The 26,179-nt window shown below is 43.7% G+C and overlaps 2 long non-coding RNA genes across 3 annotated transcripts in view; one reads left to right on the top strand and one right to left on the bottom strand.

Moving 5' to 3' along the window:
* Positions 1 to 1,684: 1,684 nt before the first annotated feature.
* Positions 1,685 to 26,164, bottom strand: LOC137372895 (uncharacterized). 2 transcript variants are annotated; one of them, XR_010975522.1, is made up of 3 exons: positions 25,687 to 26,164; positions 25,424 to 25,578; positions 1,685 to 2,172 (listed from the first exon to the last, which is right to left on the bottom strand). It is a non-coding gene; the product is annotated as an uncharacterized lncRNA (long non-coding RNA). The 2 variants fall into 2 exon arrangements; XR_010975523.1 differs by lacking the exon at positions 1,685 to 2,172 and adding an exon at positions 21,504 to 21,530.
* LOC137372896 (uncharacterized) overlaps positions 25,513 to 26,179 on the top strand; it is a 13,954-nt gene continuing 13,287 nt past the window's right edge. The window contains exon 1 of the long non-coding RNA XR_010975525.1: positions 25,513 to 25,738. This is a non-coding gene — a long non-coding RNA (uncharacterized lncRNA). The remainder of the gene's footprint in view (positions 25,739 to 26,179) is intronic.

Genomic DNA, 26,179 nt, shown 5'->3' with positions numbered 1-26,179 from the left:
CATCACTTGCTGATTGAGAACAGACTGATGGAGCGGTAATTGGTTGAATTGGATTTAGTCTTGCTTTTGTGGACAGGACATACCTGGGCATTTTCAATATTGTTGGGTAGATGCTACTATTGTAGCTGTACTGGAACAGCTTGGCTAGAGGTGGGGTTAGTTCTAAAGCACAAGCCTTCAGCACTAAAGCTGGAATCTTGTCAGGGTCCATATCCTTTGCTGTATCCAGTGTACTCAACAATTTTTTGATATCACAAGGAGTGAATTGCATTGGCTGAAGACTGGCTTGTTTGATGGTGGGGACCCCAGGATGTTGATAGTGGAGGAGTCAGCAATGGTAATGCCACTGAATGTCAGAGAGAGATGGTTAGATTCTCTTTTGTTTGAGGTGGTCACTGTGACAGGTAGATTGGTAAGGAGGAGGCCAAGCAATGGCAGTGGTTTTCACACCACCTGCTGCAAGGCCAGTCCAGCAGCAATGTCCTTCAGGGCTCAGCCAGCCTGGTCAGCAGTGAAGATGCCACCCAGTGTACTTTCTGTGCCCTGCTACCCTCTGCTTCTTCCAAGTGATGGTCAACATGGAGGAGTACTGATTCATTAGCTGAGCAAGGGCAGTAGGTGGTAATCAGCAGTAGGTTTCCTTGTCCATGTTTGACCTGATGCCATGAGATTTCATGGAGCTTGGACTCAACATTGCAGACTCCCAGGGTCACACCTTCCCATCAGTATACCACTGTACCACCAACTCTGGTGGGTCTGACCTGCCGGTGGGACAGGACATGGCGATGGAGGCGTCTGGGGCATTGGCTGAATAATATGATTCAGTGAGCATGACTATTTCAGGCTGTTGCTTGACTAGCATGTGGGCAGCTCTACCAATTCTGGCACAAGTCCCCAGATGTTAGTGAGGAGAGCTTTACAGGGTGCACTAGACTGGATGTGCCTCTGTTGTTTTCTTTTACCATCTAGTTTTATTCTTACTGTTTTTCACAACTGAGTGGCTTACTAGGCCATTTCAAAGGACTGTTAAGAGTCAACCACATTGCTCAGAGTCTGGAGTTGCATATAGACTGGCGATCGGGAAGGACATTAAGAGGAAATTAGTGAACCAGATAGATTTTTCTGACAATCCGGTCATCATGTGGTCATTATTAATGTAATAGCTTTTTAGTCCACATTTATTTAATTAACTGATTTTAAATTCCCCAGTTGCCATGGTGGAATTTGAACTCATGACTCTGAATCCAGGCCTCTAGATTACTCATTCAGTTACATAACCATTTTGCTACGGTATCTAGCTCATCTCATCCACTTACAATTGTGAAATTATCCACTCAGTCAGCTTGAAATCTCCTTTTCCAAACTGGCATAATTTCTGACTTCTTTTCACATTCAATTCCAAGATGCAACAGGAAAATAAAAGACCTACCAGGAGATTCCAAGGAGGGCAGGAGCACTAGTGATTTATTTCATGAATCCGTAACATTTTCCTTCTTATGGAGCATCCTTCACATTTTCATGAGGGCCCCGATGTCCAGATGGCTGCCATCCTTCAGTTATCACAGTACTGTACCTTGAGAATGGACAGCATCAGCACTGTGATAACTGAGCCAGGGCAGCCAGATAGTCAATGCATGTCAGCACTCAGGTGCTGTCAAGATTTTTAGCTGAAAAAACAAAGTTACATTAACCACATGCACATCACAAGTGATTCAAACAGTAACTTTCTCTAACTATTGTTCAAAGTGGAGTTGGGAAGGTTTCTAAATTTCAAGAAGCTGTTTTCTCAAACTGCTGTGCTAGCATTTCACTTGGTGCTCTTGCTGACTGAATCAGATTACAATCATCAGTTTAATTCAGGATGTTCAGTGTCACACCACATGAATGTTAAGGGAAACAAAACTGGAAAGCTAAAATCAACATATCCCAAAAAACCCCAAACCTCGATCTCCTCAGGCACTGGCAGTCTTCCTGTATCCTGCCAAGTGACGTATCAGGCATGAGCACATTAGACAATGTGACCAGCAAGCCAAATCTTGTTCTCAAACAGCATTCATATTCACGGACTTGCAAATGGGGACTCTGCATAATGATCAGGAGTCAGAGCCATTTCTTCGTCTTCCTAGCCCGGAGGTGCCAAGGCCAGGTCGTAGTCCCCATCAGTACACCGTCCTGCTGAGAACATAGAACTGAATTTAGACTGAGACGGTCCTGGTCTCTTTGGACCAGTTCAACACGAAATACTGCATTTAACTCATTAAGCTATCATAGGAGGCTGATAAATCCATTTCCACATTCTGTTTATAATAAGCATACGTGATGTTTGCCAGACGTGGATGGACGTTATGGGTACACAACTACAGAGCTCGTGTCAAAAGCAATATTTAAATGAACTATTAAGACTTGGGAATCAGAAGTACAATTTCAAATTTTGTGCATGACAGCAAATTGAGGAACTACAACAGAATACAGGAATAAGCCTACAGAATGAGCATGAAATTGGCAAATGATCATCAATATAGATAATGTTAGGCAATATTTTGGTTGGAAAAAGGTGACCACATACTCTTTGGAATATAAGTGTCTAAGTGAGGTAGAGGAACAAAGGGATTCTTGGGGCAGGGAGGGGGGTGGGGGGGGGTTGCTGTTGTTCTAGCCATAGTCCCAAAAGGCCATCGGCAACTCTCCCCATTAGAGAGACACAGTTGGTAATGTATAGCTTGAGGGTCACCACTCAGCAAGCTTTGGGCAAGGCAAGGAGGCAGGCTTCCATGAACTACCACAGCGGGTATGGGGACTGAACCCAAGCTGTTAGCGTCTTTCTGCATTACACTCTAGCCAGGGTACAGAAACACAAATCATTACAAGTTGCAATGCAAGTTAGTAAGACCATAATGAAAGCAAACAAAGCATCTCCAGAGGGAAAGAATTGAAAAGCAGAGAAGATACATTAAACTTGTACACAACATTGATTAGACCACACTTGGGAGTACTGTGAACAGTTCTGGTCTCCATATTATATAAAAGGATATACAGGCACTGGAAAAAGTGCAAAATAGATTTACTGGAATGATACCAGTTCAGAGAGGTTATACCTGTTGGAAAAAAGTAAACAGGCTGGGGTTCTTTTCTCTACAAAAGAGAAGACTGAATGGTGACTCGACGCGGGTCTTCAAGATTAACAAAGGGTTCGATAGGGCAGACATAGAGAAGATGGTCTACTCAGGCCCCCTCCCCCAACTCTTTTTCCAGTACATTGATGACTGTATCGGTGCCGTTTCCTGCTCCCGCCTCGAACTGGAAAACTTTATCAACTTTGCTTCCAATTTCCACCCTTCTCTCACCTTTACATGGTCCATCTCTGACACTTCCCTTCCCTTCCTCGACTTCTCTGTCTCCATCTCTGGGGATAGGTTGTCTACTAATATCCATTATAAGCCCACCGACTCCCACAGCTACCTCGACTACACTTTTTCACACCCTACCTCCTGTAAGGACTCCATTCCATTCTCCCAGTTTCTCTATCTCCGACGCATCTGCTCTGATGATGCTACCTTCCATGACGGTGTTTCTGATATGACCTCCTTTTTCCCCAACCGAGGATTTCCCCCCACTGTGGTTGACAGGGCCCTCAACCGTGTCCAGCCCATTCCCCTCCCTCCCAGAACCGTGACAGGGTTCCCCTTGTCCTCACTTTTCACCTCACCAGCCTCCATATCCAAAGGATTATCCTCCGCCATTTCTGCTACCTCCAGCGTGATGCCACTACCAGTCGCATCTTCCCCTCCCTTCCCCTGTCAGCATTCCGAAGGGATCGTTCCCTCCGCGACACCCTGGTCCACTCCTCCATTACCCCCACCACCTCGTCCCCGTCCCATGGCACCTTTCCCTGCAATCGCAGGAGATGTAATACCTGCGCATTTACCTCCTCTCTCCTCACTATCCCAGGCCCCAAACACTCCTTTCAGGTGAAGCAGCGATTTACTTGTACTTCTTTCAATGTAGTATACTGTATTCGCTGCTCACAGTGTGGTCTCCTCTACATTGGGGAGACCAAGCGCAGACTGGGTGACCGCTTTGCGGAACATCTCCGCTCAGTCCACAAGCAGGACCCTGAGCTTCCGGTTGCTTGCCATTTCAACACTCCCCCCTGCTCTCATCTCTGTCCTGGGATTGCTGCAGTGTTCCAGTGAACATCAACGCAAGCTTGAGGAACAGCATCTCATCCACCGATTAGGCACACTACAGCCTGCCGGACTGAACATTGAGTTCAATAATCTCAGAGCATGACAGCCCCCCACTTTACTTTCATTTTTAGTCATTTTTAGTTATTTTTTTTTCCTTTTTGTTTTTACATTCTTTACAATCTTTTTTTTGCATTTATTTCATTTCATCTTAGTTTGTTCAGTTTGCTTACCCACTGTTTTTTTTCAGGTTTGCACTTGCTGCTGTTCAATATTCAGTGTATTAACACCTAATCTGTACTAATGCTTTGTCTTTCAACACACCATTAACATATTGTTTGCCTTTGCTCCGTGACCTTTTGGTCAGCTATGTGGCCTGGTCCAATCTAGACCTCCTTTGTTATCTCTTGCCCCACCCCCACCTCACTTGCTTATAACCTGTGACTTTTCTAATATTTGTCAGTTCCGATGAAGGGTCACTGACCCGAAATGTTAACTCTGCTTCTCTTTCCACAGATGCTGCCAGACCTGCTGAGTGGTTCCAGCATTTCTTGTTTTTATTTTATATATAGAGAAGATGGTACCACTCATGGTGGAGACAAGAACTAGGGGCCATAAATATAAGACAGACAGTCAGTCATAAATCCAATAGGGAATTCAGGAGAAACATCTTTATTTAGAGTGGTTAGAAAGTAGAACTCGCTACCACAAGGAGTAGTTGAGGTGACTAGCATGGATACATTTAAGAGGAAGCCAGATAAACAGAAGGGAGAAAGGAATAGAAGGATATGTTGATAGGGTTAGACGGAAGAAAGGTGGGAGGAGGCTCATATGAAGCATTAACACAGATATGGACCCGATAGGCCGAATGACCTGTTTTCTGTGCTATAAATACTATGTGATATATAATATGGAGTGATACTCTACAGCCACTTCTGGAAACAACTCTCTCTGTGGTCTCTATATCTGTAAACTACAAGACATGGGCACTGTCCCTATATTTACCCAAAACAATATAAGGAGTAGCCAAGGAAGGGGCTACAGCTGGCCTGTTACAAAATCCCTCCAATTACCACAGAACAACGTCTGAAATAAACTGGATTCTGCACTATTGACTGACTCTTGCCCAGTGACTGGGATATTTACAGAGGAGGCTGAAAAGAAAACATCAATGCAGTTTAGATTTTTAAAACGTTGTTTCACAGCAAACACAAAAGACATTTCCTGTTGGTTTTGAACAGTTTCACTTTCAGCAATATGTATGTTTTAACTAAGTTACCATACTTTACCCAACCGACCAATAAAGGCAAAACGTACCACATCTGAATATAGTTTGTGGTATGCAAATTGGCTGGTGTGGAGTCTGGCAGTTTATAAACACTATACTGTGACCTACATATCGCACTTCATCAGTGGCTTTATCGGTCAAAGTCCTAATTGTTTTGAAATTTCACAGGCAAAATATGACTTAAATCACGTGTTCATGCTACATTACACACCACCTAAGCAGTTTCTAGTTTCCCCTTGTAGGGTGCTGACTCGGTGTGTACTGCCCAGAGACACCAACTGAGACTTAGATTTGATTATCACCCATCTGTTGATAGTGGCACTCAGTCTTAGTCCAAACCAGAAAGCCACCAATCTTTGCTAAGTTATTGGTTACAGCATAGACGTCCAACTAAAGAAAAGGGATTTTTAAAATGTCGACGTAAACCAAAAAAAAACCTAAGAGAAAAAATACAAAGTTACATCAAGGGCCCAGCCAGTAAGTACAACTTTTGGCATAGTACAGACAGTCATACAACTGGAACCAGATTTAGGGGTTCGACAATTAGCCTTCACTGCCCCCAGTGATTGAGGAGGAGAAAACCAAATGAGGATTAGCATTTAGGTGACTGCTGCTGAAATATGCACGTAGTTGTCAGCAGACGACAGAATTAGAACTGGCTACAATGCCTCTGCCATTGAATAGTCTGCCTCATGAGGCTAACCATGACCACGTCAGCAAGGTACTGGAGGTCAACTACTGTTTGTAGAACAGTCCAGTATAAATTAGAGAGGAGAGAAAAAAATATATAAATTGCAACGTTACAGAAGGTAGAAAGTGGGTGTTAAAATTAGAGTCATACAGCATAGAAACAGGCCCTTCGGCCCACCGCGTCCATGCCGACCATAATGCCTATCTATACTAATCCCACCTGCCTGCATTAATTACATATCCCTCTATGCCTTGCTCATTCGAATACCTGTCCAGATGCCTCTTAAATGTTGCTACTGTTCCTGCCTCCACCACCTCCTCAGGCAGCTCATTCCAGATACCTACTATTCTTTGTGTGAAAAATTTACCCCTTTGAACCTCCTCCCTCTCATCACCTTAAATCTATGCCCTCTAGTTTTAGTCACCCCTACCATGGGAAACAGACTCTGGCTATCTACCCTATCTATGCCTCTAATAATTTTATATACCTCTATCATGTCCCCTCTCAGCCTCCTTCGCTCCAGGGAAAACAGACCCAGCCTATCCAGTCTCTCTTTATAACTCAAGCCCTCCAAATCAGACAACATCCTTGTGAATCTTTTCTGCACCCTCTCTAGCTTAATCACATCTTTCCTGTAGCGCGGCGACCAGAACTGCACACAGTACTCCAAATGCAGCCTAACCAACATAATGTACAACTGTAACATGACGTCCCAAATTCTTGTACTTAATGCCTCGGCCGATGAAGGCAAGCATGCCATATGCCTTCTTCACCACCCTGTCTACCTGTGTTGCCACTTTCAGGGAACTAAGTACTTACACCCCAAGGTCTCTCTGCTCAACAACACTCCCAGGGCCCTACCATTCACTGTATATGTCCTGCCCTGGTTTAACTTCCCAAAATGCATCACTTTGCACTAGTCTGCATTAAATTCCATTTGCCAATCCCTTGTCCACTTTCCCAGTTGATCTATATCCTGTTGTAACGTTAGACAACCTTCTTCAGTTTCCACTATACCACCAGTTTTGGTGTCATCTGCAAACTTGCTAATCATGCCCCTACATTCACAGCCAAGTCCTTAATATATATGACAAACAACAGAGGGCCCAGCACCAATTCCTGCAGCACACCACTGGTCACCGGCCTCCAATCTGAAAAACACCTCCACTACCACCCTCTGCCTCCTATCACCAAGCCAATTTTGTATCCAATTGGCTAGCTCACCCTGGATCCCATGTTTTTGAACCTTCCAGACCAGCCTACCATGCAGGACCTTGTCAAAGGCCTTGCTAAAGTCCATGTAGACAATGTCCACCACCCTGCCCTCGTCAATCCTCTTGGTCACCTCCTCAAAAAACTCGATCAAATTCGTGAGACATGATTTCCCATGCACAAAGCTATGCTAACTATCCCTAATCAGACCTTGCTTTTCCAAATGCATATAAATCCTGTCTCTCAGAATCTCTTGCAATAACTTCCCCACCACTGATGTAAGGCTCACCGGCCTGTAGTTCCCTGGCTTATCCCTGCTGCCCTTCTTAAATAAAGGCGCAACATTAGCTACCTCCAGTCTTCCGGTACCTCACCCGTGGCTAACAATGATACAAAAATCTCTGACAAGGCCCCAGCAATCTCCTCCCTTGCTTCCCATAGCATCCTAGGATACACCTTGTCAGACCCTGGGGATTTATCCACCTTAATGCGCTTCAAAACCTGCAACAACTCCTCCTTTGTAATGTTGATATGCTCCATGATATCGCTGTTCCCTCCCTTGAACTCACTAGCTTCCATGACCTTCTCCACGGTGAATACAGATGAGAAATATTCATTTAAGACCTCGCCCATTTCCCGTGGCTCCACACATAGATTACCACACTGATCCTTAAGGGGACCTACTCTCTCCCTAGCTACCCTTTTACTCTTAATATACTTATAGCATCTTTTAGGATTCTCCTTTATCTTATCTGCCAGGGAAATCTCATGGCCCCTTTTCGCCCTCCTAATTTCCTTAAGTGTACTCCTACATCCCCTATACTCCTCGAGGGACTTGCTTGATCCCAGCTGCCTATACCTGACATATGCCTCCTTCTTTGTCCTGACCAGACACTCAATATCCCTCGTCAACCAAGGTTCCCTAAACTTGCCAGCCTTGCCATTCCATCTAACAGGAACATGCCGGCCCTGAACTCTTCCCATCTCACTTTTGAAAGCCTCCCACTTGCCAGACGTCCCGTTACCTGTAAACAGCCTCTCCCATTCAACTTTTGAGAGTTCCTGTCTGATGCCATCGAAATTAGCCTTCCCCCAATTTAGGACTTCAATGTGAGGACCAGTCCTATCCTTTTCCATAACTATCTTGAAGCTAATAGAGTTATGGTCACTGGTCCCAAAGTGCTCCTCCACTGACACATCAACCACCTGCCCAGCCTCATTTCCTAAGAGGTCGTCGAGTGTAGCCCCTTCTCTAGTAGGGCCATCCACATACTGCTTCAGAAAACTATCCTGGACACACTTAACAAATTTTTCCCCATCTGATCCCTTAGCACTAAGGCAGTCCCAGTCAATATTAGTTAAAGGTTAAAAACACCTATTACAACCCTATAATTCCTAAACCATCTGTGATTTCCCTACATATATGCTCCTCCAATTCCCACTGACTATTGGGGGGCCTATAGTATAATCCCATCAAAGTGATGACCCCTTTCTTACTTCTAAGTTCTACCCATATGGCCTCGCTGGACATTTCCCCTGGGATATCCTCTCTAAGTACTGCCCTGATGTCCTCCCGAATCAATAGTGCAACTCCTCCTCCTCTCTTACCTCCACTTCTGTCACGCCGGAAGCATCGGTACCCCAGAACATTGAGCTGCCAGTCCTGCCCATCCCTAAACCACGTTTCTGTAATAGCTATATCTCAATCCCATGTACCGATCTATGCTCGGAGTTCATCTGCCTTACCTGAAAGGCTTCCTGCATTAAAGTAAATGCAGTTTAGCCTACCAGACCTTCCACGCTCCCCGTCCTGCCGACTGGACTTGCTTGCTTTAACCTCTACATTTACCTCAACTATCTCATCGGAGAGACTACTACTTTGGGTCCCACAATTGACAGATGTACACAAGATTGCACTAGAAATATAATTACATTCCAATGATTGAAAATGCTGGCGCTGCGAGAGACTTACAGAATGAGTTTTTGTGAAAGAAGGCAAGGGAAATAGTTTGGCTTGAGCAGGTATTCCACACAGATGCAGAGTAAGCCTGAATCTGCAAGGCCAGGCAGGTGGCTGTGCACATGCTGATTGTGTTGAATGGATTAGACTGTACAAGCGAAATATAATTAAGCTGCAAGAGGCCAGTGGTGTAACAGGCAGACAAAAATATACAAGAAGTTTGGCCTGAACTCGAATGAGGTATTTAAATATAGTTGATTTGCAATTAGTTACAGTTCCTTGAGCTTGAATCCATTTATTATGGCAGTGAAAACACATGTTGTGCAGATCTTTCATGATATTGGAGTTTTTAGAAACTGTGACCGTCCAGAAAACCTATGGGTATAAACGGTGCATCAAGGTTCCAAGTTGCTGAACTTGAGAAATTGTGCACTAAAATCATGCACTGCAATGGGTGCTCACCTCACAGTGAGAAGGGTAGTGAGGCACAGCAAGAAACGTAGAGCACCACTTTCCAGGTTGGATGGGGAGGGATGCGGGTTCAAGTAAAGATAGCATAGGAAATTCCTGTGGGGTCTGCAGCAGTCTGATTGAAATATATAGGCTGGATGCCAATGAGGCAGCTAAAAATGGCAATTCAGGAAAGGGAAATCACAAGAAACGCCAAGGCACTGTGCAGGAATGGTTAATTATGGGGAAGAGAGTTAGTGCAAGACTACTAGTGGGATATTTGATAGTGAGAAGAGTAGGCAATCACTTCTGTAATACAGGTCATGCTAAATATCTTGTCTTCCAGATGCCAAGGTAAGGGACATAATGGCGTGCTTACAGAAATTCTTGGCAAGAGAGAAGCTTCAACTGGAACTCGTAGATTATGTCAGAACCAATGACATCGGAAAGATGATGATTCAGGTCTGGCAAAGACACATGAAGGAGTTCAGAGACAGATTAAGAACAGGATCTCAAAAGGTAGTAATCTAAGAATTACCATTAGTGTGAAGCACAGGAATAGCCAAATGAAGGAGTGAACATGCAGAAGAGAAAGATTCATATTCCTGAGGCATCATTACCATGCCTGGGGTAGGAGTGAGCACTGAGCGGACAGCCTACACCTGAATTGAGACCAATATACTCAGTGGCATGTTAACTGGAGCTTTGGAGGGCGCTTACACTAATATAGCAAGGGTAAAGCAAAAGAGTAAAATGGACTACTTGGAAGGACAGGTTCAAAAATAAATGAGGATAAAGGAAAAAGCAAAAGGAGTAAAAAATATTACAAAACCATAGAAATCCAAACTAAATGGATGTATATTAATGCATAAAGTCTAAGAGCAAAATTGGGAAACCAGGGTCCAATACAACACTAAATGATGACATGGCTTCAGCTGTTTCAGGATAAGCAATGAAATATACCCAAATATAACATACAACTTTCTAGGGGTAGGAAAGGAAGAAAAGATAGCAGAGTATTAGAAGCAATATCATAGCACTGGGCTGTAAAGGAAGATAGAATCTGCATTTCTCTAATGCATTTCACTATGTCTCAAAAGTAATTCACAGCAAGTGAAGTATTTTTCAAGCGTAATCACGGTTATGTTGGAAACACGGCAGACAATTTGTACAGGACAGAAAGCTCTCATTAGCACTGCTAAACGTTATGAGGAGCAAGTAGATGACAGAAATCAAACATTTGGGAAATAATTACCACAATTAAATTAGGTTCAATGAAAAAATTGAATTGGGGGGGGGGGGGGGGGGTCAAGGCCAAGGGTACTTACTGGAAAAATAAATTAATTATCGAGTGATAAAATGTTCAGGTTAAATGAAGCAAAAATGGAAAACAGAACCTATCAGAAATTGGAAATATTCAGTACAGGAAATGGAAAATGTACAAGTACATTCCAGAAAGACAAAAAGGAGCGTATTGAAGGCGGAGGTTTCAAGGACAAATCGAAAAATAAGCTCAAATTAGAAACGGACAAAAAAATGTATTAATGCTTAGGGGAAAGATAAAAAAAAAGAGAAAACCAGTGCAAATATAAAAAGACTATACATAGAAAAGAGTAAAAGTGTGGTGAAAATAATTACCAAAAACTAATTTCACGACACTCATTTAGTAGTACATGGTTAAGATTAGGGCTGATTAGAAATGAAGGAAGCAAGCATGTCATGGAGTGTGAGAAAACAGCAGAAACATTAAGTACTTTATCTCAGTTTTCACAGAGGGGATAGACATTGAGATTACTGAACCACTGGATATTGATGTAAAATAGTTAGCAGAGGTTATTATTAAAAGAGAGACTGTATTAAAGAAGTTACTGAAACTTAAGGAGACACATCACCAGAACCTGATTATTTTTCTTCCTTAACTTCCCTGGATAAAAACTATGGCTCTCATTAAATTTTTTTAAAACTCCACTGACATGAAAATTGGGCGACAACACTGGCATTCCCCTCTTCAAAAAAAGAGGACAGTTAATTTTACTTCAGTTGTTGGTGAACTATTAAAATCTACAATACAGGATGAAATTACTAAGTAGTTGGAGAAACTTGACCTAATGAGGACCAATCAGCACAGATTTCCAAAGACAGGTTGTTCTTTATCAATCTTCGATAAGGTACCACATAAGAAGCTTATGGCAAAGCTAACAGTACATGAACTTCAGGGGAATGTAATCAAACAGATGGAGGGGGAGATTTGAGGACAGAAATCAAAGGAAGGGAGTAAAAGGAAGTTTCTCCAGATGGAAAGATATGATGAGTGATGTTCTACAGAGACAGATTGATATATAGGCTGGATGCCAATGAGGCAGCTAAAAATGGCAATTCAGGGAAGGAAAACCACATTGGGGTACTCTTAATTATTTTATAAGTAAAATAATTATGAATTGATGGAACAATATCAGAATTTTCTGATGCCACCAAATTGGAGAGGGAGGCAAATTGTGGAAAAATGGAAACTAATATACTTTAGAAGGAGAAAGACTAGTTAGCTGTTGCAGAGAAAATCAGCATAGATTAGATGAGCCAAATGTTTGTGCTATTGTATTCCAGCATTCTTTGATAACCAATAACTTTGGATAGTTTATGTAGATCACATTTCTAACAACTGACTAAAGTATTTAATCTATAATGTAGTTACTTCAACTAATATCAAGAACCACAAAATGTCCTCAGTGGGATCCAGGAGTGGAAAACCAACAGCCTTCAATGCAATTTTGAGACAATGGTATGATAATTTGTGTGTGTAAAAAATAATGCTACTTTTAAAACTCGGGCTTCTGCATCAACTTATTTGAAATAAAATGAAAAATATTACATAACATTCACTGGAACATGAATTTGTGCAAAAATATTCTCAACAGCATTCAGTGACAGTAGTTACTGGATTTGCCATCCAAGTCTTATGACTTGATACAATTGATGTAAAAAACAACTGTACATTTGGCTCTGTTGCCAAAAGACTTATTGACCCAAGTCTATAAACATCATGTTAGCCAGACAGCTGGAAACATCCATGAGAGACTTGTTTTCTTCTGTGGAGTGACATTCTGTCTGCGTTATGTAATTTTATCTTTAATGTCTTAACACTTATGAATGACGGCCTCAGGTCCAGGACAAGGGAGAGGGATAACTAAAATCAGCAGGGTTCTTGCTCCTGACTAGAATCAGTTAGCCCTCTTATTGGACTTGGGTAGGATTCCTCCCCCAGCAGTCAAATAGTCTGAAACAGTCACAGCAACAAGTGAAGGGTGGCCATTGGGGCAAGATACTAGAAAGCTGAAGGTGCCTGAGGTTATCGTTCCAGTAACCCGTTTGGAAGTGAGTCCGTGTGAGATCGCTGATGGAGCAAAGTCCTGAGTTTAGTTGTGAGACCTCCCACAGTTAAATAGCATGTCAAAACTCAGATATGGGCCACAAATGAGTAATGGCACTTGGGTGTGTTGCTTGTGGACACCAAATGCCCGTACGACTATAGTCCAAGACAAGGAGACCAACTCTTTGGGGTGGGGAAGCAGAGGAGGGGAGGGGAGAAGTGGGGAATGAAAATTGAAAAGAAAAAGAAAAAAATCAGCAGTCCAACATGTTGGAGCACAACATTCACACCCATTATATCTTCCTGAATTCCTGATCTCAGCTCATTTTAGGGAAAGCAAGAGAAAAGTGGAGGCATTTCCAGTCAGCGAAAATTGGAAGGGAAGTTCACCCCCAGAACATCTCATGCTTCTAAAGGTGGATGTCGGAGCAGCAGAGGCAAAGGCACAACAACAGATTGTTCATGCAACTTTTTGACCACAAATGGTACAAGGAAGCTAAAAGGAAAAGAGCAGACTTACTCATTCTTTTGATTCATTCATGGAAATGTGAGCATCACTGGCCAGGCCTAATTACCCTCGAGAAGGTGGTGTGAACCTCTGCAGTCCATCTGGTATAGGTACACCCACAGTGCTGTTAGGGAGGGAGGTTCAGGAATTTGAGCCAGGAACAGCAAAGGAACAGCAATATAGTCCCAAGTCAGGATAGCGTACGACTCGAAGGGGAACTCGCATGTGGTGGTGTTCCCATGCACATGCTGCCCTTGATCTTGTGTGGTGGAGGTCGTGGGTTTGGGAGGTACTGCCGAAGACAACTTACCGAGTTGCTGCAGTGCATCTTATAAATGGTACATGCTGCTACCATGGTGTGCCTGTGGTGGAGGGAGTGAATGTTTAAAAGGTGATGGACGGGGTGCCAATCAAGCGTGCTGCTTTGTCCTGGATGGTGTCGAGCTTCTTGAGTGTTGTTGGAGCTGCACTCATCCTGACTTGTGCCTTATAGATGGTGGACAGGCTTTAGGGAAGCAGGGGTTGAGTCACTCGCCACAAAATTCCTAGCCTCTGACCATGTAGCCACAGTATTTATATTCTAGTCCAGCCAAGCTACTGGTCAATGGTAACCCCCAAGATGTTGCTGGTGGAGGATTCAACAATGGTAATGCCATTGATCATCAAGAGGCAGTGGCTAGACTTTCCTTTGTTGGAGATGGTCATTGTCTGGCAGTTAAATGGTAAGTAACATTTGTGCCACACATCAGCCCAAGTCTAAACGTTGTCTAGGTCTTGCTGCATGCGGGTACAAAATGCTTGATCATCTGAGGAACTGTGAATGGAATTGAATATTGTGCAATCACCAGCGAACATTCCCACTTTTGAGTTTATGATGGAGAAAAGATGAAGCAGCTGAAGGTGGTTGAGCCTAGGACACTACCTCGAGGAACTCCTGCAGCAACGTCCTGGGCTGAAATTATTGGCCTCCAATAACCATGACCATCTTCCTTTGTGCTATGTATGACAACAACCAGTGGAGAGTTTCCCCTTCCCCACCAATTCCCATTGACTTCAATTTTGCTAGCAGCCCTGAGGCCACACTTGGTCAAATGCTGCCTTGATGCCAAGGGCAGTTACTCTCACCTCACATCAAGAATTCAGCTCTTTTGCCCACATTCGGACAAAGGCTGTAATGAGGTCTGGAGCTGAGTGATGAAATGTATCGGGGAGCAGGTTATTTACAAACAAATGCTGCTTGACATCACTGCTGACAACACCTTCTATCATTTTGCTGTTGATTGACAGTAGACTGTTAAGACAGTAATTTGCCAGATTGTATTTGTCTTGCTTCATGTGGACAGGACATAGCTGAGCAATTTTCCACTTTGCGGGTAGATGCCAGTGTTGTAGCCGTACTGTAACAGCTTGGCTAGCGGCGTGGCTAATTCTAGAGCACAAGTCTTCAGCACCACAGCTGGTATATTGTCAGGGCTCATAGCCATTGCTGTAGCCAGTGCTCTCCGCCGTTACTTGATGTCACATGGAGCAAATCAAATTGGCTGAACTCTGGCTTCTTTGATGTTGGGGACCTCAGGAGGGGGCCGAGATGTATCATTCACTCAGCACTGCTGGCTGAAGATGATTACAAATGTTTCAGCCTTATGCTTTGCACTCATGTACTAGGCTCTGCCATTATTGAAGATGGGGTTGTTCATGAATAGATTTAGAAGAACTGAAAAGCTTTGATCTGATCCACTGGTTGTAGAATTGCTTAGCCCTGTCTATAGCATGCTGCTGCTGCTGTAGTCTTTTGTAGCTTCACCAGATTCACCAGGCCTGGCACTCTTGATTATCAAAACTCACAGTGTAAAAAGCACATCATCTCTCCCCATGCCCTCCCAGGTTCTCCTGCCAATTTTCTTAAATCTGCATCCTCTGGTTGCCAACCCTCCTGCTAGTGGAAACAGTTTCTTTCTATCTACTCTATCAAAATCCCTTTACTCTTACTAATACTGTCACGCTCACACAAGGAGCAATTATGAACTATAAAAATGAACTGAGGAATTGAAGTCCAAAATGACCACTTTTGCTGCAAGACCAAATGGAATAAGAGGTCAGGTGGCCTCTCCTGTACTGCAAATACATATGGTAACTGCTGGAACTCTGAACCAGACACCATGTCTGGTGAAGTGAAGAAGAAAACAATAGACATGCTATGACCCATTCCATAGCCTCCAGACTCAGGATAATAGGTGTGAAAAAGCACCACTATAGAGATAAGCAACATCCAAATCCATTGTCTAACAATGGCCACACCATCAAAATATTTATGAAAAAATATTTATGGTGGCGTAGTAATAATGTCACTGGATCAGTAATCCAGATGCCTAGCCTAATGCTCTGGGGACTGAGTTCAAATCCCATCACAGCAGATGGTGAAATGTGAATTCAATTAATAAATCTGGAATTAAAAGCTAGTCTAATGGTGACCATGAAATCATTGTTGTTGATACCCATCTGGTTCACTGATGTCCTGAAGGAAATCTGGCCGACATGTGACTCCAAACCGACAGCAATGCGGTTGACTCTTAACTGCTCTTTGAAGTGGCCTAGCATGCCAATTAGGGCTTGGCAATGCCCACATCCCATGAAAGAATAAAAAAGGTGCAGCAAGATCTGATAAGTGGCAATTAGCATTTGTGCCAGGCAATGACCATCTCAAACAAGAAAGAATCTAACCATTTCCCCTTAATTTTCAATGGAGTTACCATCGCTGAATCCCCCAGTATCAACATCCTGGGGGTTACCATTGACCAGAAACTGAACTAGCCACATAAATACCATGGCTACAACAGCAGATCAGAGGCTGGGACTTCTGTGGCGGGTAACTCACCTCCCGACTCCCCAAAGCCTGTCCACCATCTACAACGCACAAGTCAAGAGTGTGATGGAATACTCTCCGCTTGGCTGGATAGGTGCAGCTCCAACAACACTCAAGAAGCTCAACACCATCCAGGACAAGCAGTCCGTTTGACTTGCACCCCATTCACCTCCTTCAACATTCACTCTCTTCACCACTGATGCACAGCGGCAGCAGTGCGCACCATCTACAAGATGCCCTGCAGCACCTCACTAAGTTCCCTTTGACAGCACCTTCCAAACCCGCGATCATTACCAAGAGGGATAAGGCAGCAGATGTATGGGAACACCACCACCTGCAAGTTTCCCTCCAAGCCACACACCACCCTGACTTGGATCTATATTGCCATTCCTTCACTGTCGCGGGGTCAAAATCCTGGAACTCCCTTCTTAACAGCACTGTGGGTGTACCTACACCCCATGGACTGCAGTGGTTCAAGAAGGCAGCTATCACCAACTCCTCAAAGGCAATTAGGGATGGGCAATAATGTCGGCCTAGCTAGTGGCCCCTGCAACCCATGAATGAATTAAAAAAACGAAGAGACCTTGGTTAGCTGACAGAAACCATAGCCAGAATTTTACGGTGGACGGATGGGAGTCGGATTCCAACGTGAAAGTCAGTAGCAAACCCGCTTCTGCCGAGCGTGGGGATCCGTCTCCTATTTTACGGGTCCCCGGGCTTTAATTGTCCCAAGGCGGGACTTCCACCCACTTGAGGGAGGAGGTCCGGCCTCAGTGAGCTGCTGGCCAATCAGCGGGCCAGCAGCTCTTACTCCCAACAGTGCCACCAGGAGCGGTGGCCACTGGTGGGACCGCAGCCCAGCCGATGCCATGGATCGAGGAGGGAAGGTAAGTAGCTGCATGCCTCACCAGGGGAAAATCGGTCCTTCCCTGGTGGGGCTGAGTGGTAGTTTGGGGGAAGGGGGTGTCTTGGGTCCCGGGGGTGGGTTGAGAGGTGGGGGCGACCCTCAATCAGACACCCTGTGCCCGACTGCCATACACCCCCTAGGGCGCGGAAAGGCCAGCAGCTATCACTGGGCGGCCTTTCACCTCCCCAGCACACCAGTTTGCCACGGGTAAAATACCCGTGGAGGCAGGTGAGGGCCCTTAAGTGGCCACTTAAGGGTCTTGATTGGCCTCAAGTGGCAGGCCGTTTCCCACCCCCCGCCTGACCGCTGTAAACTTGTCCGGAGGCGGAAGAGGGGCAGGTAGGCCCCGCCCCTCAGCCACCATCCGACCCACTGGGGCGGGGTAAAATTCCAGCCCATGTCTCTGATAAGGAGGTTTTAATAAGACACATAGCTGAGCCCAGAAGCCAGGAAGCTTGTAGGAGAACCTACAACTAGGGGTCGCTATTTAAAAGGGGTCGCCCATTTAAGACAGAGATGAGAATTTTTTTCTCAGAGGATCGTGAGTCTTTGGAACTCTCTTCCTCAAAAGGCAGTGGAAGCCAAGTCTTTGATTATTTTTAAGGCAGAGGTAGATTCTTGATAAGCAATGGGGTGAAAGGTTATCGAGATTAGGCAGGAATGAGAGTTGAGGTTAGAATCAGACCAGCCATCATCTTGTTGAATGGCGGAGCAGGCTTGGGGGGCCGAGTGGCCTACTCCTACTCTTAATTCATTTGTTCATATATGAGGCCGAGAGAGATTTATTCCAGCAAAGCAAAGGACTCTCCCCAAATACCATTTTTAAAACTAACTCTGGGCAGAGATGGAAGGTGACCTTGAAAACCCCCTACCCGAGAAATGGTAACAGGATATTTTTTGCCACGGGACTGGGACTGAGATTTAACCAAAGAAGTCTGCAGCAAAACATCTGTCCACTTTTTCAGGGAACCAGGAAGAGAAAAACCAGGCCTGCACCATTTGAATTTTCCTGCCGGGAAAACAAACAACGTTTCACAACGAACTCTTTTTAGAAATACCAGGCCTAAATGCATGTTTTTTAAAATCTCTATCTTTTCTTGTGTGTGCGCACGTGTGTGAGCAGTTGACATTGCGAATTCTCAGGTTTTGGTTAATAAACATTCATCTTTCTTTAAACCAACAAGTAAACCTGCCACTTGTCTGTTTATTGACCATTAAACCGCTCAAAGGTTAAACACAATTCTAATCAAAACACTGTCTATGGTCAACTGAGAGGTGAAATAGGAGAGCCATCCCCATCATCTCTCACCTGTCCAGAGCATTGCTCTCATACATTTGAATAGAAGAGGTTTAAGGCAGATGATGTCATCAGTGGTCAGTCAAGGAGCAGAATCCAGAGTAAAGGATAAACATGAAGACAATTCTACTTTCTTTCAGGATAGACTCCAATTGTGTTGACTATTGCCTTGTTTCAAAACAGCTGAAGTCTGTTTTTTTCCCACTGACCTAACTGTAGATTTCAAATCATTTCTATTTTAAAAGTGGGTGTGGACCTTCCAGTACTCCGTATTCATATTGTGTCACAGAATTGCGAAAACTTGATGACAGAAACAAAAAAAAGGCCGAGTGTGAGAAGACTGAATAAAATACAGGCTAATGCATCACCGCGGGCACTTTCTCCAAACCCTGATATTGAATTATGTTTTCAAATGGATCAAAGTTAACAAAGTACTGAACTCGAAAAGCCTCTGATGAATACAAACTTGATAAGCCTCAGAAAATAACAGACTGTGTTAAATTGAATTTTAATGATTGGATAACGTCTTTCCTGGGACCTGTTTGCGAGAAATTGCAGGGCAGGAAAAATGTTTGTATTTGCAAAATGATGAAAAAACAGAAGAATATTAAATATGATTCTCAGTCAGCATCAGCCCCTTAAAGATCATAAGAAACAGCCCCCATAAAACTGTGCTGTGGTCACTCCTACCAAGACGGTCATGGAAAGATGCATCTGCTGCAGGTAGACTGGTGAGGATGAGGGCAAGTAAGTTTTTTTCCTTGAATTGCTTCTCTCACCACCAGCCACAGATCCAGTCTGACAGCTCTGTCCTTCAGGACTCAGCCAGCTCAGTCAGTAGGGTACCACTGAGCGACTTTTGGGTGATGGGCATTGAAGTCCCCATCCAAAGTACATCCTGTGCTCATGCTGTCTTCAGTGCTACTTGCAAGTGGTGTTCAACATGGAGAAGTACTGAATCATCAGCTGAGGGAGGACAGAAGGTGATAATTATCAGGAGCTTTCCTTGCCCATATTTGACTTGTCATGGGGCCCGCAGTCAATGTTCAGGACTCCCAGGGCCATTCACTTTGGTTGATAACATGAACAGTGTCCCTTTTTTCTTTGTCCGCTTAACATCTACAGTTAAGGGATGCCCAGACAAGAAACCTGCTCGTCGGTCCCTGCCAATGTCGTTCTAAAAGGCATCCATTAAGCGTGAATCACAATAATGTGGGGTCTATCCATTCCTTTCCGTCATTCAGCACTTGCCCATGGCAGCATGACCAAAGGTGTCACCCTCTGAAGGAACTGCAGATAAATGCCCAACTACTTCACAGAATTACATAGAATATACAGCACAGAAACAGGCCATTCAACTCTACCACTCTGTGCTGGTGTTTATACTCCACAGGCTTCTCTTCCCATTCCATTTGCCTCATAGCAGCCTTTCAGCATATTTTTGTATTCCCTTTTCTCTCACGTGCTTGCCTTATTTCCCTTTGAAAGCATTTAAGTGATTTGCCTCAACTATTTCCTGTGATAGCGAGTTCCACATTTTTATTTTTTTTTTATTTAGAGATACAGCACTGAAACAGGCCCTTCGGCCCACTGAGTCTGTGCTGCCCAACAACCACCCATTTATACTAACCCTACAGTAATCCCATATTCCCTACCATCTACCTACACTAGGGGCAATTTACAATGGCCAATTTACTTATCACCTGCAAGTCTTTGGCTGTGGGAGGAAACCGGAGCACCCGGCAAAAACCCACGCAGACACAGGGAGAACTTGCAAACTCCGCACAGGCAGTACCCAAAATCAAACCCGGGTCCCTGGAACTGTGAGGCTGCAGTGCTAACCACTGCGCCGCCCTCTCTGATCACTCTCTGGTGAGTAAAGACATTTCTCCTTATTTCCCTACTGAATTTATTAGTAACTATATTATTATTTTTTTCAAAAAGGGCCCCAGTTTTGGATTTTCCCACAAGTGGAAACATTCTTTCCAAATCTACCCTGTCCAACCCATTCATAATTTTAAAACTTAGGGCATTAAGGGTTCAACTACTTACCACTGAAAATCAACATTTTAAAACTGAAAACACACATTAATATATGTATTAATGCTTTTTCATCATTTTATTACAAACCAAAGTGAAGGATAAAGGCCCATAATGCAGGAAACTTGCCAAGTTCAAAAGAACGGAATGGAAGGAAAGGTAAATCTGAAAGTTGTGATTTAGATTTTGCTAAGCTTATATTCAAATACCCTATGGAATTGCAGTTTGACATTAGAACCTTCATACTTTGACAACACTACTGGGTATCACTATCTGAGTAAGCAAATCTTACAAAAGCGAGAAAGTAGTAGTCATGTGCCTTAACTATGTAAGAATGTGCATCAGGCAAAGAGAAGGAAAGAACACTGAAAACTTAGTACTGCAAACTATAATTGCAGTCAGTTTTAGGCTGGCAGGATAAAAACAGAAAATGCTGAAAACACTCAGCAGGTCAGGCAGCATCTGTAGAGAGAGAAACATGAAAAGTAACTGAACTGAAAGGTTAACTCTGTTTCTCTCTCCCCAGATACTGCCAGACCTAAGTATTTGCAGCATTTTCTGTTTTTATTTCAGCTTTCCAGCATCCACAGTATTTTGCTTTTGTAAAAGGCTGGCAGAATGTCAGATTTATATACACACAGCCAGAAAAAGGTCAGTTTTCACATTTGGGCTTCAGAGAAAAAGCAAATGTGGTGGATAGATGCAGTCATGTTTAATCATAAAAACAAGTACTTACAGTGCTTGACGCAGTACAAACAGATGGCTGTGACAAAAGCACAATGGAAACATTAAGAATTAACAAGATAGATTACAACTGTTGGCCATCCCCTCCCCCCCACCTCCCACCTCCCTTACCCCCCCACCCCCGCCCCCACCCACCCTCCTCCCCGGCACCGGATTGAGAGGCTTGCGGCTGCTGATCTCTGCTTGTTCCAGGTCCCGTATACCGAGTGGTGGTGGCACCCCTCCACCGCCTTTGTTCGGCGGAGAGTTTCATCTGTTGACTTTTTTTTATTAAAATAAAACCACCCAGTTTGTATAATTCGCAATGTCAACTGCTCACACACGTGCACTAAGTTACTAAGCAAACTAGAATATTTCTGCAGATTATCAGCCATCTACTTCTCCCTCCTCCCTTCCTCTGTTGAAGGTGCAGACTCATACAGGGTCATCGTTCCATGGGTGAGAGCTGCTCTCCAGCATTTTGCCAAAGTGACTACACCTCATGTGTGAGCTTAAAAAGTGAGTGCAGGTCAGCTACTTAGCCACAGAAGGTATCACGACTGAGCCCAATATCTAAGCATTTTTCCAGTTGTGACATTGGATTGTGATGAGGAACATGGATCCTGGCTAATTTTCCCCATCTCTGGCCCAGGGGCTCTGATGCCACCTCAACTGAGGTCAGTTAACTCAACCTAGACAAGTGATTGAGTCAAGTCAAATATATTTTAAACAATAATTAAACCAATCTTCACCATTAAAACTAAATATAGCATTTCAGTCATATGCTTATTGAATTGTGCAAAATGATGAATGTAACCACAATGTTTAATAAACCAGAGACAGTACTTACAGTATTAGTTTAACCCTCTAAAGACTAGAACTATTTTTCTATGCAAGATCTGGGAGGTTTCTCCAACACCTCTCTTGCACCCCTAGACAGAACACAAGATTACATATTGTCCATATGCCAACCTTTCTCTCACATGCTCCCACAAATCCCTCTCCCCTACTTACCCATTTAATCAATACACTATGGTCATTGCTCCTCTGAACTTTTCTTTCCCCTCCTAAGCTCCAAACATGCAAACCCATGCATGCTTCTTCCCCTCGAGTAGTCATGAAATTCAAATCAAAACTCATTACAAAGTCTCCCATTCAAACCCACTTTTTTCCAAGAACCTCAATAGTGTGAAAAGCTCCTTAAGCCCCCAAGCCTTCTATTCACCCTAAAATCTACAGATGTATCCAAGCTTTTTCTTGTTATAGGCCGCTCAACTGCTTACTACGAGGCCATAGGTTACCTATACAGAAAGTTATCTTCTACTACATTCTACAAAAAACACAGGGGAATCCTTTTCTAGAATGGCCCTAGATTTCTTACTCTTTCCCTGCGTGTTTGCAGTTTTCTCCCAGTTTAAGATCACACTCATCTCCCCCGACGATGAATTCAAGGCAGCAACCCTTCTCCCCGTCAAAATCCTTCCTCGTACTATTCACTTTCTCCCTACACTTCATGCTGATATTCCCTTCCTCCTCGCAACCCTCCAATTTCATGACACCACTGACCTTCCCTCCAATTTCACACTGGTATTCCCCTCCTCATTGTGGCACTTGCATCCTTCCTCCTCAGCCCCACTGCTGGTTTCCAACCTCCTACAGCTCCAAGCAATTAAATGTTGTTGCACATTGGGCTTAGCAATTGCCAACAACGTGCATGAAACGTTCAGTTAGAGCAGCAAGAGAATGGATCCAACATCAGCCCTAAGAAGTGTGGAGCCAGGAGCTATACTGAGGTCATTGAGGGGAGCTGATATTAGTACATTTGTGGGCCACATCTGGCCCATGGGCTGTAAATCAGGACACCAGTGGTCTACCAGCTTCTTGATTTATCTAATCTTCTTTTGTACTCATTTCAACTTATGGGCCTAAGCCCATCACCAAGGTTTCTCAATTTTATTTTTTAAAAAAAACAACGTCTCGCCTTCTATTACTCACTCTCCGAAATCATCAGCTCATTCAAAATTCTGCTTCCTGTAACTCATCCCCACCAAGTTCCATTTATTGAGCACTCCCGGCTTTCCGGTACCTGGTTCTGAAACCTCAACATTTTTAAATTCTCATCCACATTTAAATCCAGTTACAGCCTTGCCTCCCACTATCTCCGTAAGCTCTGCCAGAGCTACAACCCTTTCCTGAACTCTCTGTTCCTCTAACAGTGGCCTTCTGTGGATCACCATTTCCTTCATCCCACCACTGTCCTCAATGCCTTCAGCCATTTTTAAACTATTGAGCTCCCTCTCTAACACCCTGCCCAGTATCTCCTTTTTGTCTTGGCATCTATTTTTGTCTGATTATGCTTCTCTGAAGTACCTTGGAATCTCTATCTACCTTTGCTATATAAATACAAGTTACTGCTACTGATTTGAACTCAATAACTTAGTAAAAGAATATATATGTTGAATGAAGAATTGCGACAAGGTTAGATACACTTCTTTTAAACATTACTTTAATTATTACTGTCCGCGGCTGAACCAGACTGTTCACATCTTCGTGTCATATTTACCATGATATGAGCTTCCCCTCAATGACCAAATCCACCTACTTCCACCTCTGTAACAATGTCAAACTCCGTCCCTGCTGCAGCTCATCTGCTGCTGAAATGCTGATCTATGCCTCGTCCAAAATTGCCCTGGCCGGCCTTCCACCCTTCCGTCTCCAGAAACTTGAGTTCATCCAAAACTCAGCAGCCTGTATCCCAACTCGCACCAAGTTCCTTTCACCCATCACCCGTGCTCGCTGACCTACACTGGCTTCCAGGCTGGCCATACTCTAATTTAAAATGATCATTCTTGCTTTCAGATCTCTCCATCTCTGTAACCTCCTCCAGCCCTATATCCCTCCAAGATCTCAGTGCTCCTCCAACTCTGGCCTCTTGCGCATTCCCGATTTTAACTGCTCCACCACTGGCAGCCATGCTTTCAGTTGCCAACACCTAAGATCTAGAATTTCCTCCCTAAACCTCTGCACCTCTCGATCTCCCCAAAACAATTCTTAAAACCTCTTTGATCAAGCTTTTGATCATCTGTCCTAATATCTCCTTATCTGGCTCAGTGTCAAATTTTGTTTGACAACACTCCTGTGAAGTGCCTTGGGATGTTTCATTATGGTAAAAATTCTATATAAATAAAATTGGTGTTTAAAAATTGCTAGCATTACAATTTTAAAAATGAAATGTATTTTTGATACAAATAATATAAAAGGCACAGTGGCGCAGTGGTTAGCACCGCAGCCTCACAGCTCCAGGGACCCGGGTTCGATTCCGGGTACAGCCTGTGTGGAGTTTGCAAGTTCTCCCTGTGTCTGCGTGGGTTTTCTCCGGGTGCTCCGGTTTCCTCCCACAAGCCAAAAGACTTGCAGGTTGATAGGTAAATTGGCCATTATAAATTGTCACTAGTATAGGTAGGTGGTAGGGAAATATAGGAATAGGTGGGGATGTTTGGTAGGAATAGGTGGGGATGTTTGGTAGGAATATGGGATTAGTGTAGGATTAGTATAAATGGGTGGTTGATGTTCGGCACAGACTCGGTGGGCCGAAGGGCCTGTTTCAGTGCTGTATCTCTAATCTAATCTAATCTAATCTACCCTACACTAAGATTGCAAACAACTTTCAAAGCATAAAATGTAGAGGCAGTATTAACAAATCCATGTCTGGGGACAGACGTTTTCTTCATTTGCCATGGTCCCTCTTGTCAATTTATCAATAATAATAATTAGAAACTGAAAACCACAAATGAAATCCAAAGAATTTGAAAGGAATTCAATCATTTTGTGAACAGATTCAATTCAGTGCAGACATACTGATATCTCAAAATTTCTTCGATTAAGCAACAAGGTTAGTTCTGGCAGCATTTTTTTTAGTTGGAAGCACATTACCTTTCTGAGGGAGGCGGAGCTGGTTTTCCCAGGGATCTAGGAATTATTCAGTTATCAGAGTCGCTGCTCCACCCTTCCGCTCCATGCACGACCCTCGCTCGCTGTAAACAAGTTGGATCTGGGCGCTGTTTCCAATCTTTCAAGCCAGCAGCAATCTTAAAAAAAAACAGGCAAATGAAGAAAAATTAAAAACTCCAACCCATTAAAAACCTACAAAAAAACAGAACAGAATTTCAGGAAAAATATATTCAAATCGCGCTTACAAAATAAAAACCACGTGAAACCCAAAGGAACTGGCTCCAAGAAATTTAAAAGGTAATTCCACCAGCTTCTAGAAATGACATTGTACATCGAAATATTGCTGATTTCACTCTACTTCGTCATTTTTAAGCATTGACACTTCTAACACCAGAAATTTGCATTAACTATCATTTACTCCATTTGAATTTATACATGCATGTATATATATTAAATAAAAACTGGTAAAGTTCTCCTCGAAACATACACAATTGAAAAGGACAGGTAGAGACTTCCCCACACAATGAGCCCCCACCCTGAATCTGAACGTAGAGCCAGAGCTGCTCTCGCCCCCAGTCCGAGTCAGCGGTCTCGGCTGCTCCCGGATTACTTGCTGCCTGCTGCTCGCTCTTTCTCTCTCTCTCTTTCCCCCTTTCTCTTCTCTCCTCTCTCTTTGTTTACATGCATATTATTTTATGACGCAGCAAACACCCTCTCCCAATGTGACTGCCGCCATTT

The sequence above is a fragment of the Heterodontus francisci genome, chromosome 8 (genome assembly GCF_036365525.1).
Source record: "Heterodontus francisci isolate sHetFra1 chromosome 8, sHetFra1.hap1, whole genome shotgun sequence".
In the NCBI taxonomy this organism is placed as follows: Eukaryota; Metazoa; Chordata; class Chondrichthyes; order Heterodontiformes; family Heterodontidae; genus Heterodontus; species Heterodontus francisci.
The sequence above is the reverse complement of the archived record's forward strand: the minus strand, read 5'-3'. Positions and strand labels throughout refer to the sequence as shown.